This window comes from Protopterus annectens, chromosome 12.part0, assembly GCF_019279795.1.
Source record: "Protopterus annectens isolate FY-2018-M chromosome 12.part0, PAN1.0, whole genome shotgun sequence".
In the NCBI taxonomy this organism is placed as follows: Eukaryota; Metazoa; Chordata; order Ceratodontiformes; family Protopteridae; genus Protopterus; species Protopterus annectens.
In genome coordinates, this window is record NC_056746.1 from 222,680,464 (window position 1) to 222,706,902 (window position 26,439).

At 42.6% G+C, this 26,439-nt stretch overlaps 1 protein-coding gene across 9 annotated transcripts in view; it reads left to right on the plus strand.

Moving 5' to 3' along the window:
• Positions 1 to 26,439, plus strand: part of LOC122816469 (myosin phosphatase Rho interacting protein) — a 3,136,467-nt gene that overhangs the window by 1,619,699 nt on the left and 1,490,329 nt on the right. The window lies entirely within an intron of this gene.

Below are 26,439 nucleotides of genomic sequence, written 5' to 3' on the forward strand. Positions count from 1 at the left end.
GCAGCAGGAAAGGTTACAGATGTCAGATGGGGTCCTGATGGTAACACTTAGTTTACAGTCATTTACAGACTTTAACTAGATGTCCTGGTTTAAGGTCTGGATATCCAATAAAGTATTTGCCAAAAAGAAGTTCCAATACAGAGCCCGGGGGGACACCACTGGTTACCTTCATGTTCTCAGATGAAGCATTTCCCATGTGAACTGTATGGGTTTTATATTTTTAGCCAGCTTGCTGTCTGTCTTACCATGTAGGGCTCTGTCTTTTAGATATTTAGCTTTCTTACATTGCCCTTTCAGGGCATTGTGTCAAATCCATCCACAACCCTTTTTTCCCATTTTTGCACAGGGGTCATGGTGTCACTTCAACAGTGACAATCATCCAGGGTCAAGATTCACACTACAGTGCCTTAGCCAAATCACAAAATGCTGCAAACAGCACAACCACTGTCTACAACCTAAGTGACCATCTCAAAGAAGTTAGCTAAATTTAATAGGCAGACTCTCCTTTTGATGAAGCCAGGTTGTTGAAGCTTAAGCCTATTAAGACTTTTAATATCATAACTGATGAGGTCATTCCTAATTTATTCCAAAGTTATGCATTTCAGGTTGATGGGATTGTAATTGCTGGGGTCTGTGATAGGGTCTCCCTTATGGAGGGGTACCACAACTGTGGTGCATCATAATATGGGAACAAATCTTGTAGTTCAGCTTAGGTTAAACAGTGTGTATAGAGATTTAGCGAGGGCATATTTGGCAAGTACTACTTTATTAAACATCCAGGTATGTTGTCAAGTCCCATTGAATAAGGATTTTTGGTCCTAATTGTACCTTCAGAACTTGTTCCTTGTTAAGGATAAGGGGGTTTAAGGGATTCTGGGATATGTAGAGTTTGGATAAATGTTTTGGGGCAAAATTTCCACTGAATTTGTTAGCGAGTATATTGGTACTGTCTAATGGGTTGGAGTAGAACTGAATTTCATATAAAAATATTTTCTGATGGTTTTGTTTCTTTTGAAAAATAGATGACTGTCCTTGTTTGAGGGATGCATAACTCTGTGTACGCTACTGTACATGCACGCATTTGATTTCTGTAAAAAATAAATAAATAAATCCACTTACTTTACTTATCCCTTTCCCAAAATAAGTGTATGGTACTCCTTTTTTAAAGTTTTTTTTTCTGCCATTTTGAAAGGAGATGAAATGTAGCATCAGAGGAGGCAGGCTGAGGTGCTGTATAAAGCAGTGATGAGCTGTTTTCTGCTGGCTTCCACTGCATCAGCATTACTTCTTGAGTGAAACTGAAAAAGTGAATTGCACAGTACCAGATGAGGCAGGGAATGAAACTGTATTTCTGTTAATTAAATGCATTTTTTGTAATTTACATTATGTAAAGTGTGCTGTGATTCATCCTGTTCTTGTTGGATGCTGCTGTTAGCCCCTCTGTAGGGCAGTATCTATCATAGCATGTATTTTTTTTCTTTTATACATTTAATATTTTGTTTGTGTGTATGTATGTATGCAAGAAAGAGATTGAGTGTTGCAGTGGACTGAAGTTTAAAGGTGTCTTACTGCAACAACCTGAGATGTAGTACCGTGGTTATTGTATGTATATTCATTTGATGATAAAGTAGCTAGAACTGATGGGCATGAATATGTTTGTGTGCTTTTATTTTATTTTTAGTTATTTTACATTTGTTAACCGGGAAAAATCCAGCTGGACTGGGTCCATTTTCATTGGATGCCTGGGGAGAAAAGCTTCAAAAACATGTTGCAATAAACAAAAATTATGATAAGAAAATTACAAAAAGTACATAATGGCAGTAACATTTTCATGACAGTGTCACTTTTCAGAATAGAATACAGTTAAGATGATTAATAATTAATTGCTTTGAAAAATCTCATCCAAGAATTTACATGATGGCCATGTCATAGTTAGGTAAAAATGGTTAATGGACTAAGCAAATACAAAGTAGATAAGGTGCAAGAATGTCTAAGTCTATGTTGAGAATAGATTTGGTATGGTTAGAGAAGTGCAGTTACAGGAGAACGTGAGTTAAGTTATACATGGGCAGATCCAAGTTTCCAGTAGGTGTGACTTTGGTAGTGTTTTGAATTGAGTAACATTTGTGGTAGAGGTAACAGGAGGGGGGAGGTTGTTCCAGGCCTTAGCTATGATGTGAGAGTAGAGAGATTTTCCTGCGGTGTTATTAGCCCTTGTGGTACAGAGAAGAGACTTATTGGTAGAGTGGAGGGGGCGAGTAGTAGAGTAGTGGGTGAGCAGCAGTTGCAAGGCAGGTGATTTTCAGGGCTGTTGAGGATGTTGAATGCAGTAGTTAGCTGTTTGTAGGTGAGTAATTGGGGTAATTCAAGTCATCTTAGTACTTGGCAGTGATGGGTTCTGAATGTGGAGTTATTGGCAAATTTTGCAATTTTGTTGTAGCATGACTTAATTTTGTCTAGATCGTTTTTTCTAATGTAGGTTAGTAGTGGAGCTGCGTATGTGAGTGTAGACAGAAGGAGAGTTTGGGCTAAGGTAATTCTTGTTTTATCACTGAGAAAGTTCTTGTGCCGATAGAGAGTACCCATTTTTTGTGATCCTTTTGAATAGTTTGGGCTATATGAACATCGAAGTAGACATTTTTATTTATTTCAACCACTAGGAGTTTAGTATGGGTGGAAGGAGTGATTACAGTGCCATTTTTGGATGAGATAGAGAAGGTTAGGGGAGTAGAGTTGGTTTTCTTTGGCATGAATAAAAGTAATTTAGTCTTGTTGGGGTTGAGGATAAGTTGGATACCAGTAATCCAGTTTTCAACAGTGGAGAAAGATTCTTGGGCCAGCTGTTGTAGGGTAGAGAGTGATGGGGCTGTGCATATGAGTGTCGAGTCATCAGCGTACTGTACAAGAGTGGCATGTTGTGTAGCAGTGTGCAGGTTGTTTGTGAATATAGAGAAGAGGACCCAGTATTGAGCCTTGTGGTACTCCTATGGAATTGGGAAGTAGTGGAGATAGTACCTCTTGCCATTGGACAGACTGCTATCACAAAGGTAACTGTTAAACCAGGATATGGTAGGGTAAGCAAAGGATTGGGATGTGAGGGAGTCAGTTAGTTTTGGGTGGGATACCATGTCAAATGCCTTGGATAGGTTGAGGAAAGTAGCAGATACAAAGTTGTTATTGTTCCTATGTTAATTGATTTGATTTGTGAAAGAGGGAAGTGCAGTAGTTGTATTGTGATGTGGATGATAGCCATGTTGGGTGGGGGAGAGAAGATTATATGTGTTTAGATGTTTCATTACTTGAAAATAAATACATTTTTTGAGGAGCTTAGATAATGGTGGAAGTATGGCTATTGGACGGTAGTTGTAGGAGTGGCTACCTTTATGTAGGGATATGATGTAAGATATTTTCCATATTCAAGGGACGTAGGCTTCCTGAATGGACCGGTTAATAAGAATTGAAACTGGATAAGCCAGTGAGTCATCTGCCATTGTTAGAAAGGTAGCAGGTAAACCATCCGCAGCTAGAGTAGTAGGTTTCAGATTTAACAGGAGCTTCTTGATTTTAGTTGTTGGGACAGGTGAGAGATTGAAGGGGGGTATGTTTGGTGTAGTGGTACTGTTCAATGGAGAGTTCACATTTGTAGTTTAGGTGTGAGGTTATTTTTGGAAAATTGGGTTGACAAAGTCTGGATTGAGTTTATGAAATGATGGTTAAATTGGGAAGCTATGTCACGCATATCATTAAATGGGGAGGTGGGGGTAGGGGTAGTTGTTTTGCTGAGTTTTAAGAGGGAGTTGATAGAGTGCCAGACTTTTTTTTGGGGGGGGGGGTTTGTTCAGGTTGAAAGAAATTACTGTGACCTGTTACTTTTTTTACAGCTTGATATCTGAGGTGTACGTACTTACCAAAGTGGATTTAATTTTTAGATATGGGAGTTTGTGGATGAAGGTCTGTGGCCATTATTTTATCATTGCACTAATACATCTGAGGCGTACACAGTCAGTAAAGAAGCTTTAATTGCTGGCTGTGGTGGTGGGGAGCTGCATGTGGATGAAAGTGACTGATCATGCTGTCTTTAGCTTAAGTTAATCAGTCATAATTATGGTTTTGCATTACTAATGTGCATTTGTGTGAAGTCAGATGGAATAATTTACTGTGATCTTTCTTTTAATACAGCCAGATATGTGAGGTGCTCATAGTCACTAAAAGTGTATATACTTCATGAGTATGAAATCTGTCTGTGGAAGAAAATGAAGCTGTTTATGTTGTTGGGAGTGGGTGTTGCATTGCATCTAAAACTGAAGTAACATATTGGTCATAATGTCTTAAAGTTTCCATCACAATTGAATATCAGCACTGTACAAATAGCTTATCTGTGACAGTCTGGGCAGGATATGTGTAATAGCAACTGATCATTGGTACAGCAGGTAGTTTCCTTCTCACAGTGTTTGGCCCACTGGTTGCATTTATAGCCAAGGTTCCTGCTGTGTGATGCCTGCATGCACTTTCTGTCCTTGTGTGGGTTTTATCCAGATGCTTTGCTTTCTCTTCCATACCCTCAGCTGTATAAATGTATTTTAACACAGGGGTCCACATCTATTGATCTCTGACCTGTGCTCCACATAGTCTAAAACTGTTGCTGTTCAGAGGTGTGCACAGATGGTTATTATAGCTTGTGTGAGGGATGGTGATACTGGGGTTTTTATTTCTTTTCTCACAACCAAACCTCAGATGTGTATACAAAAGGTCATTGTAGTTTATTTAGGAGCAATGTCCTGTCTAGGAACAACGCATGGTATACATTACTGTAATTATTTTCTGCTTCCCTAACAGTCAATATCAAGTGTGAATACAGATGACTGTCTTGTGAATAGAAGTAAGGAAGCATATTGTTTATACATCTCACAGCAGCAAGTTGAAATGCGTTACTGAAATATTTTTTTCTTTCATTTTCACCCCAGTCTAGCATCAGAGAGAGAGAGAGAGAGATGCAGAAGACTGCTGCCATTTGGGGTTAGGGTTGAAGAAGCATTGTGTACATGTGTACTGTTTGTAAGCTTCTGAGTGGTGCCAAAGTCTGCTCTTCAGTTTTTTCCCTTAGGTCTGCTAGTTCTCTCCTCTCCTGCATCTTTGCTAGCTTATTAGTCTAGCACTTTGCCAGACTTCTTGTAACAATTATTGTACCACACAAAGCTAGAAATAACCAGGGAATTGTTATGGCTAGGCTTGTATAGGCCCTAGGGGCGATAGCCTAGTACCAACCTATGAACCAGCACTAAACGTTCTACAAGGAAACCCCTCCAGTACTTATTAATGCCCATCCATCCAGGCATGTCTAAAGGTCAGTTCCCTGTGCGTTTTCCTGTTAAGCTGGTGAACTTGGGCATCCTGAGACAATGAAGCAACTGCCTTGTGCACTGACAGCCCTCTCCTCTTCCCTCCCAACACTCAGACTTGCGAGAGATGCACTTGATTGGAAGCCATGCACTCTCCAGCCAAGACCGGAATAGCTGGTCAGGAGAAGAAGGTCAGCACTTGCACCGCACCACATGGAACATATAGCCTTCCAAAACACACACCAGCACTGCCTTCACATAAAAACACAAACCACATACCCAGCTTCACGGAGGCTCTCAAAAATTTACCCAAAGAGCAGAGACCTCCAAGGCAGAAACATGCACAACCACCACAACACAACACTAATCACGAAACACACAACTCTCCTAAACAGTATGCCACTCAACCAAAGCCCCTAAGGTAAAACAGCATGCTGAACACACTAGTCATAGGTGACTCGATAGTGAATCACACTGATGTTCCACTCACTCGGTTGAATATGGAGAAAGTAACAGTCAGGTGCCAGGATCCACCACATAACACATGCACTCAGGTCCCTCAACAACAGGTACAAATGTGACTCTGTCATTATACATGTGGGTGTGAATGACCTGAGATGTACCTCCCTTGACTATATGAAAAGAGACATGGAGGAGCTCTCAGATTATGTAGCCCAGGTGGGTATGACCCTAGCCATGAGCAGCATCCTACCATCACCTAGAATGATACCACAGTAGAAGCAGAAAATGATTGATTTCAACATTTGGCTAAGTTCCTGGTGTCATTCTAAGGGGATCCAGTATCTGTCTGCCTGAGATGACATGATTTACAGACCTGGATGCTTTGCCAGAGATGGCCTGCATCTGTCACCCCTGGGCTTCCAGATGCTGTCCAAGGCTCTTGCCACCCCTATAGTGGCTTTTTTTAGGTGGTGTTCCAAAGACCAAATTACCACCGTAACCAGTATAAACAAATGCAATCTGAGGGTCATGCTGCTCAGTGCTAGAAGTCTAAATCTCAAAATTCACTCACTCGAAGCACTCCTCAAAATGGAGAACGTCAACAGTTGTGCTGTAACAGAGACCTGGTTTAAAGCAGCAGAAAACATCCCTACACTACCAGGCTATAACTCATTCCTCACCTTTTGGCCCCAGAACTAGGACCGAAGCTCCAAAGGCATCATTGTTTCCATATTCATGAAGGATGCGCACACCTCCAGACTGGTAGCCCAACATAACGCATCAGAGATAATTCAGGTGCAGCTAACATTGCGTAAGACAGTGATTGAGGTCATAGCCTGGTATAGGTCCCCAACCATGTCCCAAGACTCACACTCCACATTCCTAAGCACCCTGGAGAATATTAGGGTCCAACCTAACACACTCATACTGGGCGACTTCAACTACCCCTCCATTAACTGGGATAACTATTCATGTCAAAGAAACACTGCTGAATAGTCAAAATCACTACAAAAAGTTGAGTAAAAAAACACCTTTATCATAACTATTCATGTACCAGTACACTTGCCCGTTTCTGGGAATTAATTAATTCCAATGCCCTGCACCAGCTCATTCTTACCTCCACTAGAGGTAGCAACATCCTTGACCTGGTCATTACTAACATGGGCGACTGTTGCTCTGCACCAATAGTCAACTCCTCCCTGGTTAGATCCGACCACAAACGAATCACCTTGGAAATACGTATCCCCACCCCCGCAAAGGTAACCACCATGAAAAACTTCTCCAAAGCTAACTTTGGGCTTCTAAAAACAGAGGTGGCAAACTTCACAGCACCCATGCAAATGGAGAGTAGTTGCATGACTGCCGAATCATACACCAATGCACTGTACGAATACTGAAATTAAGCCACTCTCTCCCGGCAGGTGACAGGCCGTCTTTCACCCACTAGGTGGTCTAGCAGAAGTGTAGTAGCATTTTGCCACTTCTTTTTAATGTAACACTGCAAAAATCAGGAAAAAATGTCTCTTTATTATCTATACTATACAAACAGTAAAGCTGGCAGTTTTCATTTTTTCCCAAGAGCAGACACACCACTCCGAAAAGTAAAGATTTCTGACAAAAAAAAACCCAAAACACAGAATTGACTCAACACAGAGTAAACAAACCAAGAAAAATATGTACTGCAGAGGCTCCAAACCACAGTTCCAGCAGAAAAACAGTTCCAGAGAAGCACTCAGAAGCTGAAAAAATGTTTGATTTTAGCACTTTCGTTCTAGTAAGTACAAAACTTCTTCACCGTTTTATCTGAAGAAGTTTTGTACTTTTTAAAACAAAACCTCTAAAATCAAACATTTTTTTCAGCTTCTGAGTGTTTCTCTGGAATTGTTTTTCTGCTGGAGCTCTGGTTGAAAAAACAGAATTAACAAAACAAAAAAAACACTAGTCTGTTGTGACAGGGCTGGTTAAAGAAGTGTGTCTGTTCTCCCTCCACACATTTTAGCTGTCTCCTCAAAAATGAATGCAAAAGTGTGGTAAGCAGAGATATTTAAATGTAAATGGTTAGTCTCTCTGCTTACAAGACGGTTACAGAGCATAGACAGGCCATTTATAAAGATCTATGTATGTGTGTGTATCTCTCTCTCTCTCTCTATATATATATATATATATATATATATATATATATATATATGTTTGTGTACGTAATAAAAACACACACACACGCATATATTTGGGGTTCCTGTCACTATATAAAAAGCAATTTAGTGAAAGAAACACTTAAGAGCATGCAATCTCACAAGTCAGAATTAAGTGTCAGAATGCAGAAAGCTTGGAAATAAACGAATGTTTTGGTAAGCTGTGTGTCTCTGTACACGCTTGTATTCATGCGTGCTAGTGTTAGGATTCGAGTTAGGAATATTGCTTTAGTGATAGTTAGCATAAGTTGTGTGTTTCTTGTTTAGTGTTAAGGATAAATTTAATGTTATGGTTGGGGTTATGGAAAGATGTAGGGTTAACAATTAACATGTATGAATAAGGTATTGCAGGGGGGCAAAATTATGGGTGGTGCATACCCCTCCACAAATATACAGAAAGAAAATATCATCCAGGTAAAAGGCTCTGACCTGAATTGATCTGGCACCACTTTGGTTTACCAGTGTAGGGAGATTGTACTCACCATTATGTCTATTTTGATGGTGAGTTTTACAAACAGCATAGGTGTGTTGCTATACGGGCAGCATCGGCCCCCATCTTTGCTAATATGGTGCTGTGGACCTGGGAAACCAACATCATGATCTTCCTGTTTCACTGTTGCAGTCATTACATTTGTGTTATCTTCTTGCAGGTAGCCCTCAGTCGGCCTGATTAACAAAGTCTTGGGTCCTGCATTGATTGCTGTCCCTTCTTCCATGACGTCAGGTCATCAGGGGTATAAAACATGCAGCCGATGCCATTACATTAGTCTTTCTTGCCGTGCGGTGCCCGAAGCAGAAGCAGTTCGCAAGTGCCGGTCGGCCGACTCCTGAAATTTTCATTTTCGAGTTTCAGAACTGAAGTCTTCAACTAAAGCCAAGTACCCCGTTGGGGAAACTTTTTCTTGCTCTTTACCGATGTCAGTAAAAGTTAATAATTGCATTACTTGTGGAAAGCAAATACCTCATTAAGATTTTCATTCGTACTGTATTCCTTGCCTAGGCCCTGACCACGATGTACCTTGTTGTCTGTTTTGTGCTTTATTTAATCAGCGCACTCTCCATCGTCGGTATATTTTAGCCTCTAAATATTTCGATTCTCGGTTTAATTATCCAGAAATGTCATCGGTTAGCCGTTCGACTACCAGGATTCCGAAAAAAATGCAAAGATAAGACAGAGACAGGCCGCCAAGGTCCAAAACTGCCGACGACGCTTCACCTAAGCCAGTCGCCAGTTCACCAGTACTCAGTGAGGCGCTTACGTAGGTCCTGATACCTGCTACTTCTGATTCGCAGGCCTCTACTGAGACCCATTTGGAGTCCGGCATGCCGCAAGATGCTTCAACTATGGAACCCACGGATGTCTCTACCTTGGATAGGTCCGGAGCTGCTGTGCAGGCACCGGCTTCTGAGGGTGTATTCAGGCCTACGGACTTGCATATTAAACCAACGCCTCCTTCTTTACTTAGGCCTAAATCTCAATCCATGCCTAAAAAAAAACAATGCCCAGGCCACATGCTCAGGCCTCTATGCCTAAAAAACAAATAAGAATGGCTGAAGATCTAATAACTCTAATCAGGTGTAGCCAACCCCCCCCCCCTCCCCTTCTAAGAGGCGTAGGACAGAAGTTGATTATGAATCTTTTTTTCTGATTCTTCTGATCTGGATTTGCCCTTATCTACTTATGAAGATTCTGATGCAGAGGACTGCATTCCCTCTGCTTCCCCTCCTGAGGATTTTTCTTTTGGGGGAACCTTGCATACTCTAAGGGAGCATTTCAAGTGGGAAAGCCAGGATTTTTCTGATTAAAAAAAGAGGCTTAGGGATTTCTTTCTCCTACCTCAGCATAGGCCTTTAGCTATTCCTCCTGTACTAGACATTGTTGATGCTTTTTCGGAATCTAGTTCGGCCCCCGGTTCCCTGCCTCCTGCTCCCAGAAAACCTGACAGATACTACAGGGTCCCTGAGTCCAACTTCCTTTTTAAAAATCCTATTGCAGATCCAGAGACTATTTCACAGGGGCCCAAGGGCATTAAGGCTTCTACTGCTAAAAATCCTACCCCTTCTGATAGAGACTCCAGGGCGCTGGATAGATGGGGTAAGAAGGTTTACACTTCTGCAACCTTGGCCATTAGGGCTTTAAACTGCCAGTTTAATATGTTAAAGTATCAGCAACATGTTATTGGACTGCTTAAACAGAAAATTATGTTGATTCCTGACTGTGTGGAAAATAAAGAATTACAGGATTTAATGCATTCTGCTGAACAAGTTGGAAAACATACTTTGCTATGTGGTTTTGATTCATTAGAGGCCTCTTACAGGGCTGCTATTACTGGGTCTGTACTCAGAAGGCATGCTTGGCTTAAGGAGCAATCTTTGCCTGATCATGTTAAAGCTAAATTGTTGGATGCTCCTTTAAATCAGGACCGCCTGTTTGGCAACAAGGCTGAGGAAGTTCTTAAAAAGATGGAAGACAAAGCTAAATCTATGCAAACTGTTAAAGAATTTTAGTTCAACCTCCTAGATTTAGTAGGCACTGGCCCTCTAAGAATTGGTCCTTTCCACCCCCTTCCAGGTCTTTTCATACCAAACCCAGACACAGCAAAAACCCCAGGTTTCAGTCCCAGCGGTCACACAGAACTAAGCAGTGGGGGGCCTCCACTTCCAAATCTGGGAATAATAAGACTCCCCTCTATGGTAAACTGTCTCAATGACTTCCTTTTAAAATTTCCAAGCACTTATCAACTGATTGCCCTTCATTGCAAAGAATTGGGAACTCATTACCCAGGACAAATGGGTTTTAAATATAGTGTCCCAGGGATACAGATTTCACTTCCACACATTGCCAACACCAAGCGGGTGGCCGGACCGACTTCCAAATCAGTAGGAAGAGGCCCAAAAACACGTACTTTCTCTCTTAAGCATGGGGGCTATTCATCTGGTACCAGAAGAGGAAAAGGGACAAGGTTTCTACTCAAGAATTTTCCTAGTACCCAGAAAAGACAATTCATGGCGTCCTATCCTGGACCTGTCTACTCTAAACACCTTTTTGGAGATTCCAAGATTCAAGATGCTGACTTTTCACCAATTACTTCCTATGCTAGGCAAAGATACCTGGTTGGCAACACTAGATTTAAAAGAAGCATACCTGCACATCACAATTAGGGAATCTTGCAGAAGATACGTATGCTTCAAAGCAGGCTACACACACTATCAGTTCTCTGCACTGCCCTTTGGCTTATCCACTGCACCCAGGGTATTCACAAAGTATCTAGCTCCAGTTATTGCATTTTGCAGGCAAAGAAATATTCAGATATACCCATACCTGGACAATTGTCTAATTCAGGCAGAAAGCCAGGACATACTTTTGAATCATCTGGCCTTTGTACAAAGGGTTCTAACTTGTCTGGGGTACACCATAAACGAAAAGAAATCACACCTGGTATCCTGTCAATAAATTATATTCCTGGGAGCAAGCTTGAATACAACTTCCCAGATGGCTTACCTCACGCCAGAGAAACAAATTCATTTGACAACCTACTTCAAACAAGTGGCCACAAAAACCCTGCTATCTGCAAGAAAAATACTGCAAGCCTTGGGGTTTATGGCCTCCTGCATTCTTCTAATTCCATATGCAAGACTGCATATGAGGAAACTGCAGTGGTATCTAAAAAGTCTACGGTGTCCACATTCTCAGGATCTAGAAACAATGATTCCTATCATACCTTTCCTATGCCTAAAGTTCCTTTGGTGGGCAGAGGCCTGCTGCCAAAACATGGGACTACCTTTCACACCACCCCCTGCCACCCAAACCCTAACAACAGATGCATCAAACTATGCATGAGGGGCTCACCTGGCAAGGAAGTGCATTCAGGGCAAATGGAACCCAAGTCAAATGCACCTGCATATCAATCAAAAGGAAATGTTAGCTGTACAGAATGCTCTGACAGCCTTCGAGGACCACATTCTTCCAGGACAACTAATGGTAAAGACGGACAACACCACTGTTATGTGGTACGTAAACATGCAGGGGGGTACACATTTTTACCCCCTCTGCAGACTAGCCATGGCATTGTGGAGCACAGCCTTGAGCAACCAAGTGCACCTACAAGATCAATTCCTGCCAGGAAAATTAAATACACTGGCAGACGGACTAAACAGAAACCTCATGGACCCACATGAGTTGAAACTGGAACCAAGGATTTTCAACATGTTGACAAGGAAATGGGGGAGCCCAAATATAGACCTGTTTGCCTCTCTCCAGAACTACCAATTGGACACATTTTGCACAAGGACTCCCCACAAACAAGCCTGGAATGTGGATGCTCTATCCTTCAGCTGGAAAAACCTATCAGTCTATGCCTTCCCCCCTCTGCCTCTGCTCTCCAAAGTACTACTAAAAATCAAACAGGACAAACCAAGGATGATTTTGATTGCTCCAGACTGGCCGCGCCAACACTGGTGTACCCCCTTCTGCGCAGTATGTCATGGTTATACCCATGGCACCTGCCTCAGACTCCTTCCCTGTTGTTTCAGCAGGAGAACCAGATTCTGCACCCTCAGCTTCTAACACTGAACCTTGCAGCCTGGCTAATTACAAAATCTCTCCTTTACCATCCCTCAGTAAACCTGTGATGGATATCATCTTAGAGGCAAGGCGGCCTAGTACTTGAAAATCTTATGCTGAAAAATGGAAAATATTCTGTGCCTGTAACCAATCTCTAGGGATGAGCACAGCAGCACCCAATTTACCTCAGATTTTACAACACTTAACTGAGATGCTTCACAAGGGCCTGTTTTTTTCCTCCATTAAAATCCATGCCTCTGCCATTTCAGCTCATTATAACACAGAACCTCCCCTCTTCTCTCATCCATTGCTCAAGCAGTTCCTTAGAGGGGCCAAAAATTTGAGACCACCCAGGAGAGCTCCAACCTCTGCCTGGGACCTTAACTTTGTCTTGGAGAAACTCACTCTACCTCCTTTCGAGCCAGCTGCTACTGCAGACTTAAAATTTCTTTCTTGGAAAACAGCTTTGCTTTTAGCAATCACTTCAACAGAAGGATATCTGAATTACAAGCCCTTATGGCAGTGGAGCCTTTCATCATCTTTCATGCGGACAGGGTGTCCCTCAGAACCAATCCATCCTTCATGCCCAAGGTGGTATCCAGTGTGGCTCTTATCAGTCCATTCATTTGCCAACCTTCTTTCCCAATCCACAGAGTAAAGGGGAACGGATACTGCATTCCTTAGATGTGCACAGACAACTTAGATTCTACTTAGACAGGACTAAACCTCAAAGGAAATCTGAACTGCTGGTGGCATTTGCTGCAGGGGCAGAGGGGAAGGCTATTTCAAAGCAAACCATTTCTAAATGGATAAGCCATTGCATTCATTTCTGCTATAAGCACCATGGAACACCTATCCCCCAGGGGATCAGACCTCAGTCAACCAGGGCTGCATCTACCTCTACAGCCTTTCTCAGAGGCGTCCCTACCAGGGACATCCTAGAAGCTGCTACCTGGAGTTCTGTACATACTTTCGCCAAGCATTATCATTTGCCAATTTTCTCTAAATCCAGAGCTGGCTTTGCCACTGCAGTCTTGCAGGGCCTTATAGCTGGCCCTAATGTTATCTAAATTCCTCCTCCCAACCATAGCTTTGGGAATCTACCCAAATGTAATGACTGCAACAGTGAAACATGAGGAACATAGTACAGTTGTGTACACTTACCATAAATGTAGATGTTCGAGTGTATTCACTGTTGCAGTCCTGGTTACCCTCCCTCCAAGCCCCCTAACGTCTTTTGACTTTACCTCTACTTTCCTTTACTATGCTTAAAAGCCTTTTTGGTGTATTTGCTTTTTTGTTGGAGGTATATCATTGTACTTTTATATTTAATTGCTTCCCATTAGGGTGACACCTGACATCTGCGGCAAGAAAAACTGATGTAATGGCATCGGCTGTATGTTTTATACCCCTGACAACCTGACACAATGGAAGAAGGGACAGCAGCCGACGCAGGACCCAAGACTTTGTTAATCAGGCCGACTGAGGGCTACCTTCAAGCAGATAACCCAGATGTAATGACTGCAACAGTGAGTACACTCGAACATCTACAGTTATGGTAAGTGTACACAACTGTACTATTCTTGTAGAATAGATCTATAAAAATGGAAATTCATATAATGAAACATATTAATTTGTGGTTCCATCAGAAATAATGTTTTTTTTTTGTCCAGCTTCAGGGTCCAACTTTTGGGGATGATAATGCAGTACTCTAAATGGTAATACCATGACAGGGAATTTAGGTGTATACAGCTCAGAATATGCTATGGTACAGTTTCTTTGCAGTAAATATGTAACTAGCAGGGATGTGGGGATGCAGCCCCTCATGATGTGGGGTATAGGACGACTAAATATTTTAGTGATATGTTTCACAATTTGGCATTACTGTTGTGATGCCATAGTTCATTTTTCACAGATTCCTGTCTTGAGGCTATTAAAAGGAGCTTCCAGCTAAGATGGAAGTGTAAAAAAAATATTTTGAGTGTGAATATCTGTGAAATGTAATCCTTGAAGAAATGGAAGTGCTATAAAGAAACTAAATAGTGAAAACAAAAGAGAATGAGGCGTGATGTACAGCCAGTAAAAGCAGAAATTTTGAAATGTTTTCTGAGGGCAGAATCAGCTGTATGACTAACAGGGCCTTGGCATGATTAACATAACCACAGTCAGCAGCAGAGCAATAAAACTGACTGCGATCACTCTTTAATTCTGATTTTATTGTTTTGTTGTCTTTAGCCAGTATTAGTTTTCTTTTTACTGTGCACAGCCCCATCCCTTTCATGGGTCCTCTTGTATGACTCCCTCCACTGTCTGTTGAAAAGTGACATTGCTACTGTGGTGGTATTCTCTCCCCATGATAGAAGTCTGTTTTTAAGCCAGTTCTAACTTATTTGACACTTTCTATCTTGAGGGACATTGTATTTGTAGACTAGATTTGGTTTGGATCGATACCCGATTGTGCTGTGGCAACCTGATGTAATAGTTCATAGATCATACAATTTTCATAAACAGCAATAAATCAGTTGTCACATATTAAAAAAAAACAGAAGCAGCATAGTTTTTCTTGCCTTTTCCAGGCAGACACATACAAGGATTGTACTTGTTTCTGAACTCCATCTGCAGGGCCCCATGTTTAAGCATGCATTGCTCACAGGGAAGCCTGCTGCATGTTTTTAACTTTGTGACTGCATATGGAACCTCTGGATGTATAGGATGCTGTCAGACAGCCAACAGTAGTTATGTTGAGGGAAGTTTTGGAAACATGATGGCTTTGGCCTGGGGAGCAGTGGAATTAGCTTTATCATCTACATCAAAGCACCAGCATCACTTCTGGGAAAGCTTTGGGTGTGACTCATCCTAACAGTATTTTGGAGTTAGAGTTGTGTTGTCATTTACTAGCAGAACCTGTCAGGAGGCAAAGGTCAGTGTTAGTCACATAGTATCTTTATAGATGTGTGCCATTAGATGTGACTGACACTGGATTTTGGATGGGCAGTAGTACTTTGGGTATTTTATAGATGGATTTGGCACTAACAATGTTGTAGAAATTCTGGCATCTTTTTACTGGTAGACCTGGAAGCAGGTACCAGAGCTGTCTGGTGTAGACAGTGTTTAGAACCACAGAAGTTTAACTTGGGTTTGCTAATTCAGTTTCTTGACATTTTAACTCTTTTTGCTGTTTGTTTACAGATGTTATTGCTATTTTTTGGTTGGAGCATAATTACATTTGTCTCAAAAGCATAATGTTTAGAATCAGAAATATTTGCTGTTTCATGTGTACCAGTACCAGGTGAATCTGAAAACACATAAAATGCTTAAGTGCGGTTACGTATGTCAGATATTTTGAATATCCCATTAATGCGTTCATAGGTAGGTACTACGCTATTGGCCCTAGGGCCTATATAAGCCTAGCCAAATGGTACCCTGGCTTTTGCCACCCAAGAAAGTTATTTTCCTGTGCCCCTGTCAAGCAGAGCCATAGAAGTGATCCCCGGGGTGAATTTCCTATCTCCCATCCAATCATCAAGATTATATGAATGCAATTTTTTCCGGGCAGTATTTTATCTGAATATAAAGTATACTTTTGCAACAGCTGTTGAATGATTTGAGCCAACCTTTACCTTTTATGAAAGGTAAATAGTATCTTGTTTTGAAGGTCCTTCTACATAGTGTGTTAACATTTGAGTAGGCCCCCTCCCCCCACATAACTGCTATAAGATGCCTGTTTCTGCACCTGTTTGCCCCATTCATTCCACCTGTAGGAAGTGAGAGCCAGGCCAATTCATTCCCTATTTGGGGCGAGATCATGATGAGCCAATTTGTTTCACTGAAGTGAGAGTCTGGTGTTTAGTGTGCCATCTGGTATTTATCTCAGACCCTGTTCCAATACTTAACACCTCCTGATAGCTTATTTTGGATTCCACCATGTATGCTGCTATCCCTAGGTGAAATTGTTTGTGCTCTGCACACATTTGCAAACCTTCTGGTTTACTTGCAGCATGTTGACTCACCAAACCTATATCTTGTCCGCAGTCACTCCAAACGAGGTTTGGTCACTGGTACAGGGGGACAGATTTCCTTCTTTTCCCCAGGATGGGAAAGATGGCATCAGCTTCTCACTCACCCTCTTTCCGGCATGTCAACTGCTAACTGAGCTCTGAGCTGTCTAGGTTGTAGTCAGGGCTATATCCCTGTGTTCTTCAGGAACAGAGTCATTTGGAAGCTTTCTGTCATTGTACTGCTTTTTCTTTAAAAAATGCATAGCCTCCACTTTCAACCTGGTGCTTCCAATTCAGCACATGCACAGTAGATGTATACCAGGCCTAGACATTGTGCACTCCCTAGAGAGTCCCAGTTCTTTTGAACAACTCATGCTATTTACATCTCTTCCTCGTATGTAATACCTGAAAGATCCTATTATGTTCTTTCTCTACAGACCACAGGTGTTGCATGTACTGCTGCTATCTCTAGTTCACAAATCAGGAGCACGCAGGAGTTATACTTTTTGCCTGACACTGAACCATAATGTTGATGCTAGCACTTTCAACTTCATGACTAACCAGCATTGATGATAGACGTTTGAAGCCTTCATCAGTGCCTATTGTTTAGCAACATTGAGTGAATGGGTGATGGTGGGGCAGGGTGCTCATTGCAGAGACCATCTGCAGGGTTCAGATAAAGAACTTGGGCAGGAGCATGAAAACCAGAAAGTAAGGCGGCCAGAGCTAAGGCCATATCAGACTCCTTTTGAAAATTTACCATGACCATAATTTCTCTCCCTCCTCCTCCATTGCATCTGTCATCCTCTGCTGAGAGGTAGTCATCCATCCCTTGACCTTGGATACATGCAAGGTTGATTCAGAATGTGGTCCCAGGGTATTTGTCGTGAGTGAAGTTCAGAAGGTTGTTCTTGTTTCATTTCATGCTCTGTGTGAAGCATTTGTCCCTGAAACTTGAGAAGAGTGAACCATCATCAAATTCTGGGATGTGCTTCCTGGGCTGAACTGTGAGCAGCAAGGAGATTGAGTGGGGTGGAGAGACAGCCAAAGTTTGTTGCCTCTCTGGCAAGGTTTGAAGGAGTTCCCACACACCATGCTGCACCAGTGTTTGGACTGTCAGCATTCCCAGTGCAGCATTACAACAGTCTTCTCAGTGTTACTTGGATGGTAGCAAAGTGGATGCATAAGGACATAATCTAGCATGTTAGTATGTTAGTGAATATAAATGACTGTATACCTCCATTTCCATGTCTGTCAGTCTAAGTCTTTGTCAGCTGAGTGAAATGGTTTGGGAGTTTCTTCCATGTAATGGGCTTCATTTTTCAAGTTTGTGTCTACTGACACAAGTTTTGTCCATTATATTTTAGCTTCACCGCTGGGTATAATAATGGATCTGAAGATGTTCTGTCGTCTAGATTCACAATTTGATATATTTGACAACTTGCAACACCTTTTCCTGCACTTGTATTCAGAAAGTAATACAAATAACATTTCCTTTATTGTTGTTGAACTCATTTTTGGATCTATTTTAATGTCATCTAGTCTTTATGTGGCAGAGTGATAATGATGCCTGGCTATGTTTTGTTATTTTTCTGGTCATTTGTAAGAGTGGATGGGCATTCATGTTGCATGTCACGGGTCATCATTGTTGAACAAATTTAGAACCTCGGTCATCTGCCTTTTAAAGACCAAGGGGGGTATTCATAAAGATCTGTAATGCCACTATGCTGACTGTAATCAGCATTGAGGATTTAGCGTGATGTGATCTAATGCTGATTTTGTTTGCAGTTCCTGCACAATGCTGGGGAAAAGAATGCTCAGTAAAACACCTCTGAGATAATTGCAGTGACCTTACTGCTGGAGTGGCTGTACTGTGGTCAGTTGTATGACTGAAGTGAAAGTTTCAAGGAGTTGGTGAGTCTGCTGCTGTAAGCATGTCCAGATCTCTGTGGTCAGCATCATTGGTGGGTGCCACCTCTGCTGGCCCAGTGGACAGGAATGCCTAGTCATACAGCTCTATCAGCAACACAGGGAGATTTTGCAAGATGGCAGTGCAAGAGTATCCTGCTGGGTGACACAGGAGGAGTCCTCTGCACTGCTGTCACAGGAAGAGCCTTTTTCTGTGTCCTGAAAGGTTGCCATAGAGGCTGTCAACAAGCCCTTCAGGTCCCTTTCATAGGGTGATATCCATCACTATGTAAATTGACAGACCCTAGGGTACTACTGGTGACCCAACAGAAGGTATGGTAATAAGTGCAGATTTAGATGGCCACTGCTTCACTTCAGCTTGCACCTCAACTGACTTTTTAGAAAGAGAGGAGAAAAAGAGAGAGAGGGAATAAAGTAAGACACATTAATACATGTTTTTCGCAGTTTACTCAGCTGTTACTGTACAGACCAGCTGTAAACTACAACTGCTGTTAATGCCTGGAGAGCCTTTCACATCATCTTAAAAAAGCCGCTTGATTTTTTTTCCCTTGGCCACTGTAAAACATAAAACAGGTAGTACACATCGGTGACAACAGAAGTCAATTACAGCAGCAGGTAATAACTGGAATATCCATAGCCAAGGTAAGTGCAGACCTTAAAGTGCAAAGCCTGGCTGTCTCTCCCTAGCCTCTGCTACCCTCGAGTGGAGTGGATTTGCATGACACTTTTTTACGTCATTGTACTTGTGCTTGTTCACTAAAACAGGTGATGCCAGCAGTGTTCCTCAGAATCATAAGAAGGAAGTTGCCAAGTATCATTCTTAGAAGGAGCTATCCGACTGGCACAGCAGGCATTCCGTACAGTCCCTCTGTAGCAGGGGAGGGAAGATTTTACTTTTCTGGCTGCCCCAAGCAGTTGCCCAGCTAAATTCAGCAACTGAAGAAGCTGCGTTCACTCTTCAGGCAGAATGTGGATGAAAATAGTATCCTGATGCACACAGCCACATGTACTGATTATCAGATGTCATGCCTCTCAGGTAGCATGGTTATGTAATGCAAAGTGTCACCAGCATGGACAAACAGCACTATGAGCGTCACAGCCCAGGCGTGGCAGAGATAAATATGGTGGTGCTAATGTGTCTTACAGTGCATCTTATTGCAGCCTCAATTCAGAGACAGTTATGTTAAATGATCTCATTAGCATAATTACTACACTACCAGGCCTGTTTCAGCTCAGACAGGTGTGATCATACTATGGGAGAGTACCTTATGATGAGCATTTGAGTAAGTGGAATGTAGCAGATAAGAGTGCTACCATGTAGATATAGTGAGCGCAGATAGGACAGCTAATGATAGACCTGTTAAATGCAGTGTTCATGCCAGAGTGCAAGGAAGCAGCAGGAAAAGAGACTGAGCAGAGGGGTGTGTGGAGTAACATAGCGCAAGGCATATCAGTGGAATGTCATGCTGTTGGTGGTGAGTGCTCATCCTAACATGGAGCAGAGAACACAGAGGCAGAACAGAATATATTTATGCTGTGGAGGGACACAACATAACAGGGAGTACATTAGGCCAGGAAAGGTTACTTATAGTCCTAACGCGATAGTGGGGCTCATCCTAACAGGGAGTAAGGGCAGGACAGGTTATTGTCTTGCAGTGTACAGTAGGCAACAGTGTACAATTTGCACACAGACCACAAAACGTGCCTGGGGAAATATGAGGTCTCCTATATATAGGTCACAAAATATTCTGTCAGCACAGTGCTGATGGACACAGCAAGCAGTGACAAGGTCTCAACTGCTGCCAGCCTGCCTTTAATATGGCACAGGGTTTAAATGGTGACATCAAATGGGGGTAGTGGCCCATTAAGACATGGTTGACTAGCAAGAACAGTCATGCAGGTACACACACTGGTCAACATATGCAACAAACGAGAACAGCAGTGGCTGGAAAAGTTCATCACATTGGAGGTGGAGGTGCTACTTACAGGCTGTATATATACACACACATACACGTATATTCTTGAGAACGATAAAGAAAGCAAAGCCTTCAAGGACCAGATATGGTAGGGTTGTGGGTGTGGACATTATTGCTGTTGGAGTAGCCATTATAGGCTAGTAGTACAGATGTGTCAGAGTCACTGGTATAATACAGTATGCTAAGATCAGGGCACAGATATTACTAAACACAGGTCTACTGCAAGAGTTGGACCACCCACACAGAGGTGGAGAGATTACTGTTACCCCTGTTTAGGGCAGATAAGGAGCCCTCATACATGTCAGTGGCTCAGTTAATGGACCTTGGCTGGTGACAACTGCCCAGGTGTCTGTAGGAGATGCAATAGCTTAGTATTAGCATGTTACATTACTTAAATACAGTGACCCCCTAGTATGAATGGCATAGGCAACAGAAAAGATATGCAAATCTGTTTTCCATTTACATCTTGTCTGCAGCCTTAACAGCCCACGCCACAGTTATGTATATGCCAATGGGTTATGTAAATTGGCATTAAACAGGCTGTGTGCCATATGTTGGTAGGAGAGGCACTTGTGTGCCAACGGTACAATGTATAATTGTTATTGCTGTGATTTTGTAGGTTCTATTTGTAGAGGGTTCAGCACAGCAGATTGGAACATGCCTGACATCAGGATGTCACCTGTGGTTGATGGCATCATGGACATAGCACAGTCCAGCAGTACAGTGCCAGGGTCTGCAGTGCTAGTATTAGGGGATACAAAATCATCCCCCACAGCTAACCTGTGTCATCCTCTATTTAGCACTGGATATCCTGCCCTTGTTCCCCCACCCAAGTTACACAAGCGTCACCAACACAAAAGGTGTCAAGTGAGCTACCTGTGTTGTGTATGCAGTCACTATAGGGGAAGGCGTGTAAGTGGCCATCACCAACATGACTTCATCTAGAGCATTCTCCAACCTGGATATCACTTTTGGCATCAGTCATTGAATGTTTAGGTTACTGAACCAGGCACAGACTGTTTCTGTGGGCGCGTCAGAGATGTGTCCTGCATGGCCTACATGAGAAAGTGGAACTGCTTCAGGGAACTTGGGATAACCTGCAGCTCATGCAGAGTGACATGGTATATAGGAACTGGAGCAAACATTCCTACTGGTGGTGGGTTTTGCCTACTTTACAGCTATTGACACATCCATTAGGATAATAAATGCCCACTGTGGCCATGCTTAGGGGACTGATACATCTGCAATGTCAGGGACAGCATTAATCTCTCATCTGTCCCTGACTGCATCCTCCCCTTGGTGTGGACACTTCCATAGCTGTGGTTGATGCTCTTCTGGTTCCACTTTTGGAATACCCCACCAGTACAGCCACAAAGAAACTTGCTGTTGCACACCATCCCACTCCCCTGTTGCCCCTCTGAGTGTGATACATAGCCATGGCTGTTCATGCGGTGGTGGGCACAGACCTTCTACTGCCTCTCCACATTGACAGGGGATGGGGGCACTGAACTTTTGCCTTCCATGGTGCCAACATGATGTCATCTGTCGAACAGGAACACTTCAGTCCTGATACCAAGGGACTACACAGTGCACCTGGCCAATATTCACATCATAGAAGTGCCATTATATCTTCCATCCACAGTCCCCAGACCATGCTAGAGATGGCATATAAAGCTATACTGTCACAAACACTGAACATTGTTGAACATGAGTGTGGACTTGAGGCTTATTTGTACTGCTTAGATGCATCCGGATGGCTCTGCAGTATATATTGGAAACCTGCAGCAAGATTTGTTGTCTGCACCTTGCTATACACTATGGTGCTGTGAAAGCAATTATAGTGTGGGTACTTCACAGTACACCAGCCAGAACTGTAGCAGCAGCAGAGGAAGGATTGGGTGAGGAGTATCAGAGGAGTCACTTGCATAGGTACCCATTGCAAGACAGAGGCAGTTACAGTTTAGCAGTAGTGGCAAAGAGAAGTAATGTAGTCCACAACTAGGGGCCATGCCATTGATAAAGAATAAAACTGATGCTTGCATAAGCATGCATAGGTTAGACAGTGTACTGACTGGTCACGCAGTGCATTATATATTGCAATACCTATACAAAACAGAGCAGGGTGGGCAGGGCACAGACATCACTGCACAAGCGTAAGGGTTATGAGAAGTGGATCTTGTAATTATATACATGACTAGTTGACTTGGGGATCACAGCCTTGATGGAGTAGATGCTGTTCTGGTTGATATACCAGTTCATGTGTAGAGTAGGTGGATCCTTGGTGGCAGTGTGGGTGCAATCAGTGGTGCTCAGAACCTCTGGCAGTGTGCTGTAGAATGCTTGTGTAGTGGAACTTCCCTCTCTTGCTGTTTGTGGGAGTAAATATGCTTCTCCACATACTGTGGCATCACATCAAAAAAACTGTGTAGGATTTTTAAGCCTGACCCCTGCAAAGCTCCCTCCCATCTAATGCTGAAAAGCTCTGTAGCAAGGATGGTTAACACCGCACACCTTTATGTCCACTGGAATAGACAGTCCAGACATTCTCTTTGTGTGTGAGGGCAGCATGTTTGCTGACTTTTGTATAGTGTCTCTGCCTACAAGGTAGCAGACTGCAATTTCCTGGTTCATAGGTTGGTACTAGACTATCGGCCCTAGGGCCTATACAAGCCTAGCCATAACAATTCCCTGGCTATTTCTTCCCACACCATTTACTTCCTGGACCCCTGTCTAGCAGGGCGACTGACGTGATTCCCGGGGTGAGTTTCCTTTCTCCCATCCAATCGTCAAGGTTACTTTTGAAGAGGGCCAAAGAAGCGCTCTGCTTGACGTGTGGGCAGTCTATTCAGAGTCTGGGGAGTCTCTGGGTCAGGAACCTATCCCTCCAGCATGTTTTGTTTATTGTGATGACAAGGTTTAGATCCCTGGAGTGTGTGGCTCTGAGGGATTGGGATTTCTTTAAGTGTAGCATGTCCAACAGCTCTGGGTTTGACATGGCCTTGTATGTTAAGCAGAGATTGCCCCTGAGTAGACGATATACAACAGAGTGTAGCTGGAGTTTTGTAAGGCAGTCAGCACAGGGCATCTGCTTTTAGTGAGGTATTTCTGTGGCCTTTCCAGTTGTTGCCAATGTCTTGAGAAATACATACCAAATGGGGAGTTGTATTCTATAATGGGTCTAATGAGGGATGAGTACAGTGGGACAATGACCTCCTTTTTTTCTGGATGAAAAGCCCTTAGTGATGAGGTGTGCCACATAGAAGGATTTCCTGACTGTTGTGGCGATGTGGTTATCAAAGGTGAGACCACTGTCCACCTGTGTCCCTAAGTCTCTTATCACACTTTTGGTGTTTAGTGTACTGCCACCTATGTGGTAATTCACAGGTACATGTTTTTTCCCAAAGGGGATAACTGTACATTTCTTGGCATTGAGCTTGAGCCCATGCCTCTGGCACCAATCATCTGTTTCTGTAAGACCCTTTTGTAGAGTATCCACATCATTTGGGGATTCAGTAATGGCTCCCAATTTGCAGTCATTTGCAAACTTTGTTAGCCAGAGTCCCTTAGTGTTGGCCTGTACTTCAGAGAAGTAGATGCCAAACAAGAGCGGTCCCAGGACTGAACCCTGAGGTACTCCACTTGTCACTTGTCTGGAGCTGGATTTGGAGTCAGCTACTTTTACAGTGTGGGTTCTGTCAGTAAGCCAGTTGGCAACCCATTGAGTGACGTAGGGATTAATGCCCAGCTTAGTAAGTTTATCTATGATTCCAGATTGGGGGATGGTGTCAAAGGCCTTGGCGAGATCCAGATAGGCTGTGTGGACCACCTTACCCTCGTCCACGGCTCTGGAGACTGATTTGAAGAAGTCAGTCAAGTTCAGGAGACAAGATCGGCCCTTTATGAACCCAAACTGGGTGGGGTCCAGTGTTTGAAGGTTGCCAATGTCTTTGTTTATAAGTTCCAGATAATACATTCCATGGCCTTGCAGATCAGGCTCTTTAGACTGTTGGGGCGGTAGTTACCGGGATCCAAGGTGGATCCCCCCTTGTGGAGTGGGATAACTGTATATGTGCGCCAATCAGTGGGCACGAAGCCTGAGGTGAGGGTATGATTAAACATGATACTTAGGTGAGGTGCCAGTTCATTTTGTAGTTCATGTAGTACACAGCCCGGGATGTCATCTGGTCCCATGGATGCTGTATTCTTAGCTTTGGAGAGTGCATTTTTTACCTGTGTGGCCATTATTACTGGAATTTGGCAATTATCCAGTATTGAGATGGGCCATTTAGGGGGTGATAGGGGGGTGACATTGGCACTTAATCGATCTGCCAGGATATTGGCAATATCCTTGGGATCAGTGTATTTAATGCCATTCTGTTGTAGCTCAGAGCAGATCTGAGCATTGTCATTTAGATTCTTGACATAGTTATAGAATGCCTTGTGGTTGTCTTTGGAATCTTTGGCAATTTGTCCTGCAGCTTGTGGAATTTTAGCCACAGACAGACCATCTCTGACTCGCAGGGCAATGCTGTGCAACACTGCACATACTCGCTCCAAATGTGGCCTCTAGCATTTGCTGTTCTGCTAATGCTAATGCTGCTCCTAGCATCAAAAGCAAGTAAAGCTCATGTACACTGGAAAATCAGAATTGATAAATGGTGCGTCTCATTGCACTAATTTTATATATTAGTGAATTGCACTACTATGTTTGAAATCATGTTTTGCATAAGGAATGGTTCTCATTAGCATGTTGACACTTGTTTGCATTTGATCACACAATAATTTGCATACAGTGCCACAGAATTTCTCCTTTGGAACAGTCTGCCTCTCATTCTCATGACAATGGCTGTTTTCATGCTATTATACAGTGATTTGAGGGTCTATATTATATGAACAAAACCTCTTATGAGCAAAAATGCCGGACATCAAAACGCTTTTTCTGGGGTCGCACCACAGTGAAGATAGGAATATTTGCCCTTTCCTCACGGTAGTGCGATCTCTGAGTTGGAATATATATTTAACGGGGGGGGGGGCACAGCCCCCCACAATATAACGTTCGATGTCTGGCATTTTCATTCATAAGAGCGTTCGTTCAAATGCACTTTCGCTCATATAATATAGACCCGTGATTTGAATATGACACACACTGCACTATTTCTCCATTACTGCAGTTACACATCTCTGAATCATTCTCTCCCTGTGAATTGCTGTTTACCATGCTGTTTCTTGTAATGTTGTTGCCGTTAGTTGTTTAATTCCACCCATCACATCATACCTCTCGACCGTTTTGATTTTCGTAGAATGTCCAGATTTTTGTTTTATATTTTTGGTTTGTTACGCATAATTTCGGTTTTTTGGCAAATCCTGGAGGATTGAATTAACCAAATAATGACATTTGAGTTTCAGACTTCATATACTTCAGAAATGCATGCTAACACAAATCCTGTTATACTAGTAACTTTCTAAGTTTATAAAAGTATTTAAAATCCTTCCCTATTTTTGGGCCTTTGCCCCCCCCCCCCCCCCATTATTTCAGGCTTCGTCTAGGTTTCATGCTCTGAGGTTGAGAAGTATTACCCCCCCCCCCCCCATGTTTTCAGGTTTCCTGATTCAGCTGCTGATTTTTTTTAGATGACAAACTTTTAATGGAGATGGAAGTATGGTTATTTCTTTCACTGCACAGATCTGATTTTATATCATGTTTGATTCACTGGCAACTTCATGTACTACCTTTTAATGCCAGCTCGTTTTATTACATTTGTCTTTATACTGCGCATCTTTTTTTTTTCTCATTAGCTTGCAATCTTCACTTGATATGGATGTTGGTTTTAGTTTTCCGTAGTGTACCTCATAGTCTTGGCTAAAGCCCTGACATTATCTTCTGTCAGGTGTTATTGCAAATTGGAATCCTGTATTTTGTTTCCAACATTTAATCTCCATAGACATTGTTTTATTTTATTTTTATTTAAATGCATCTTG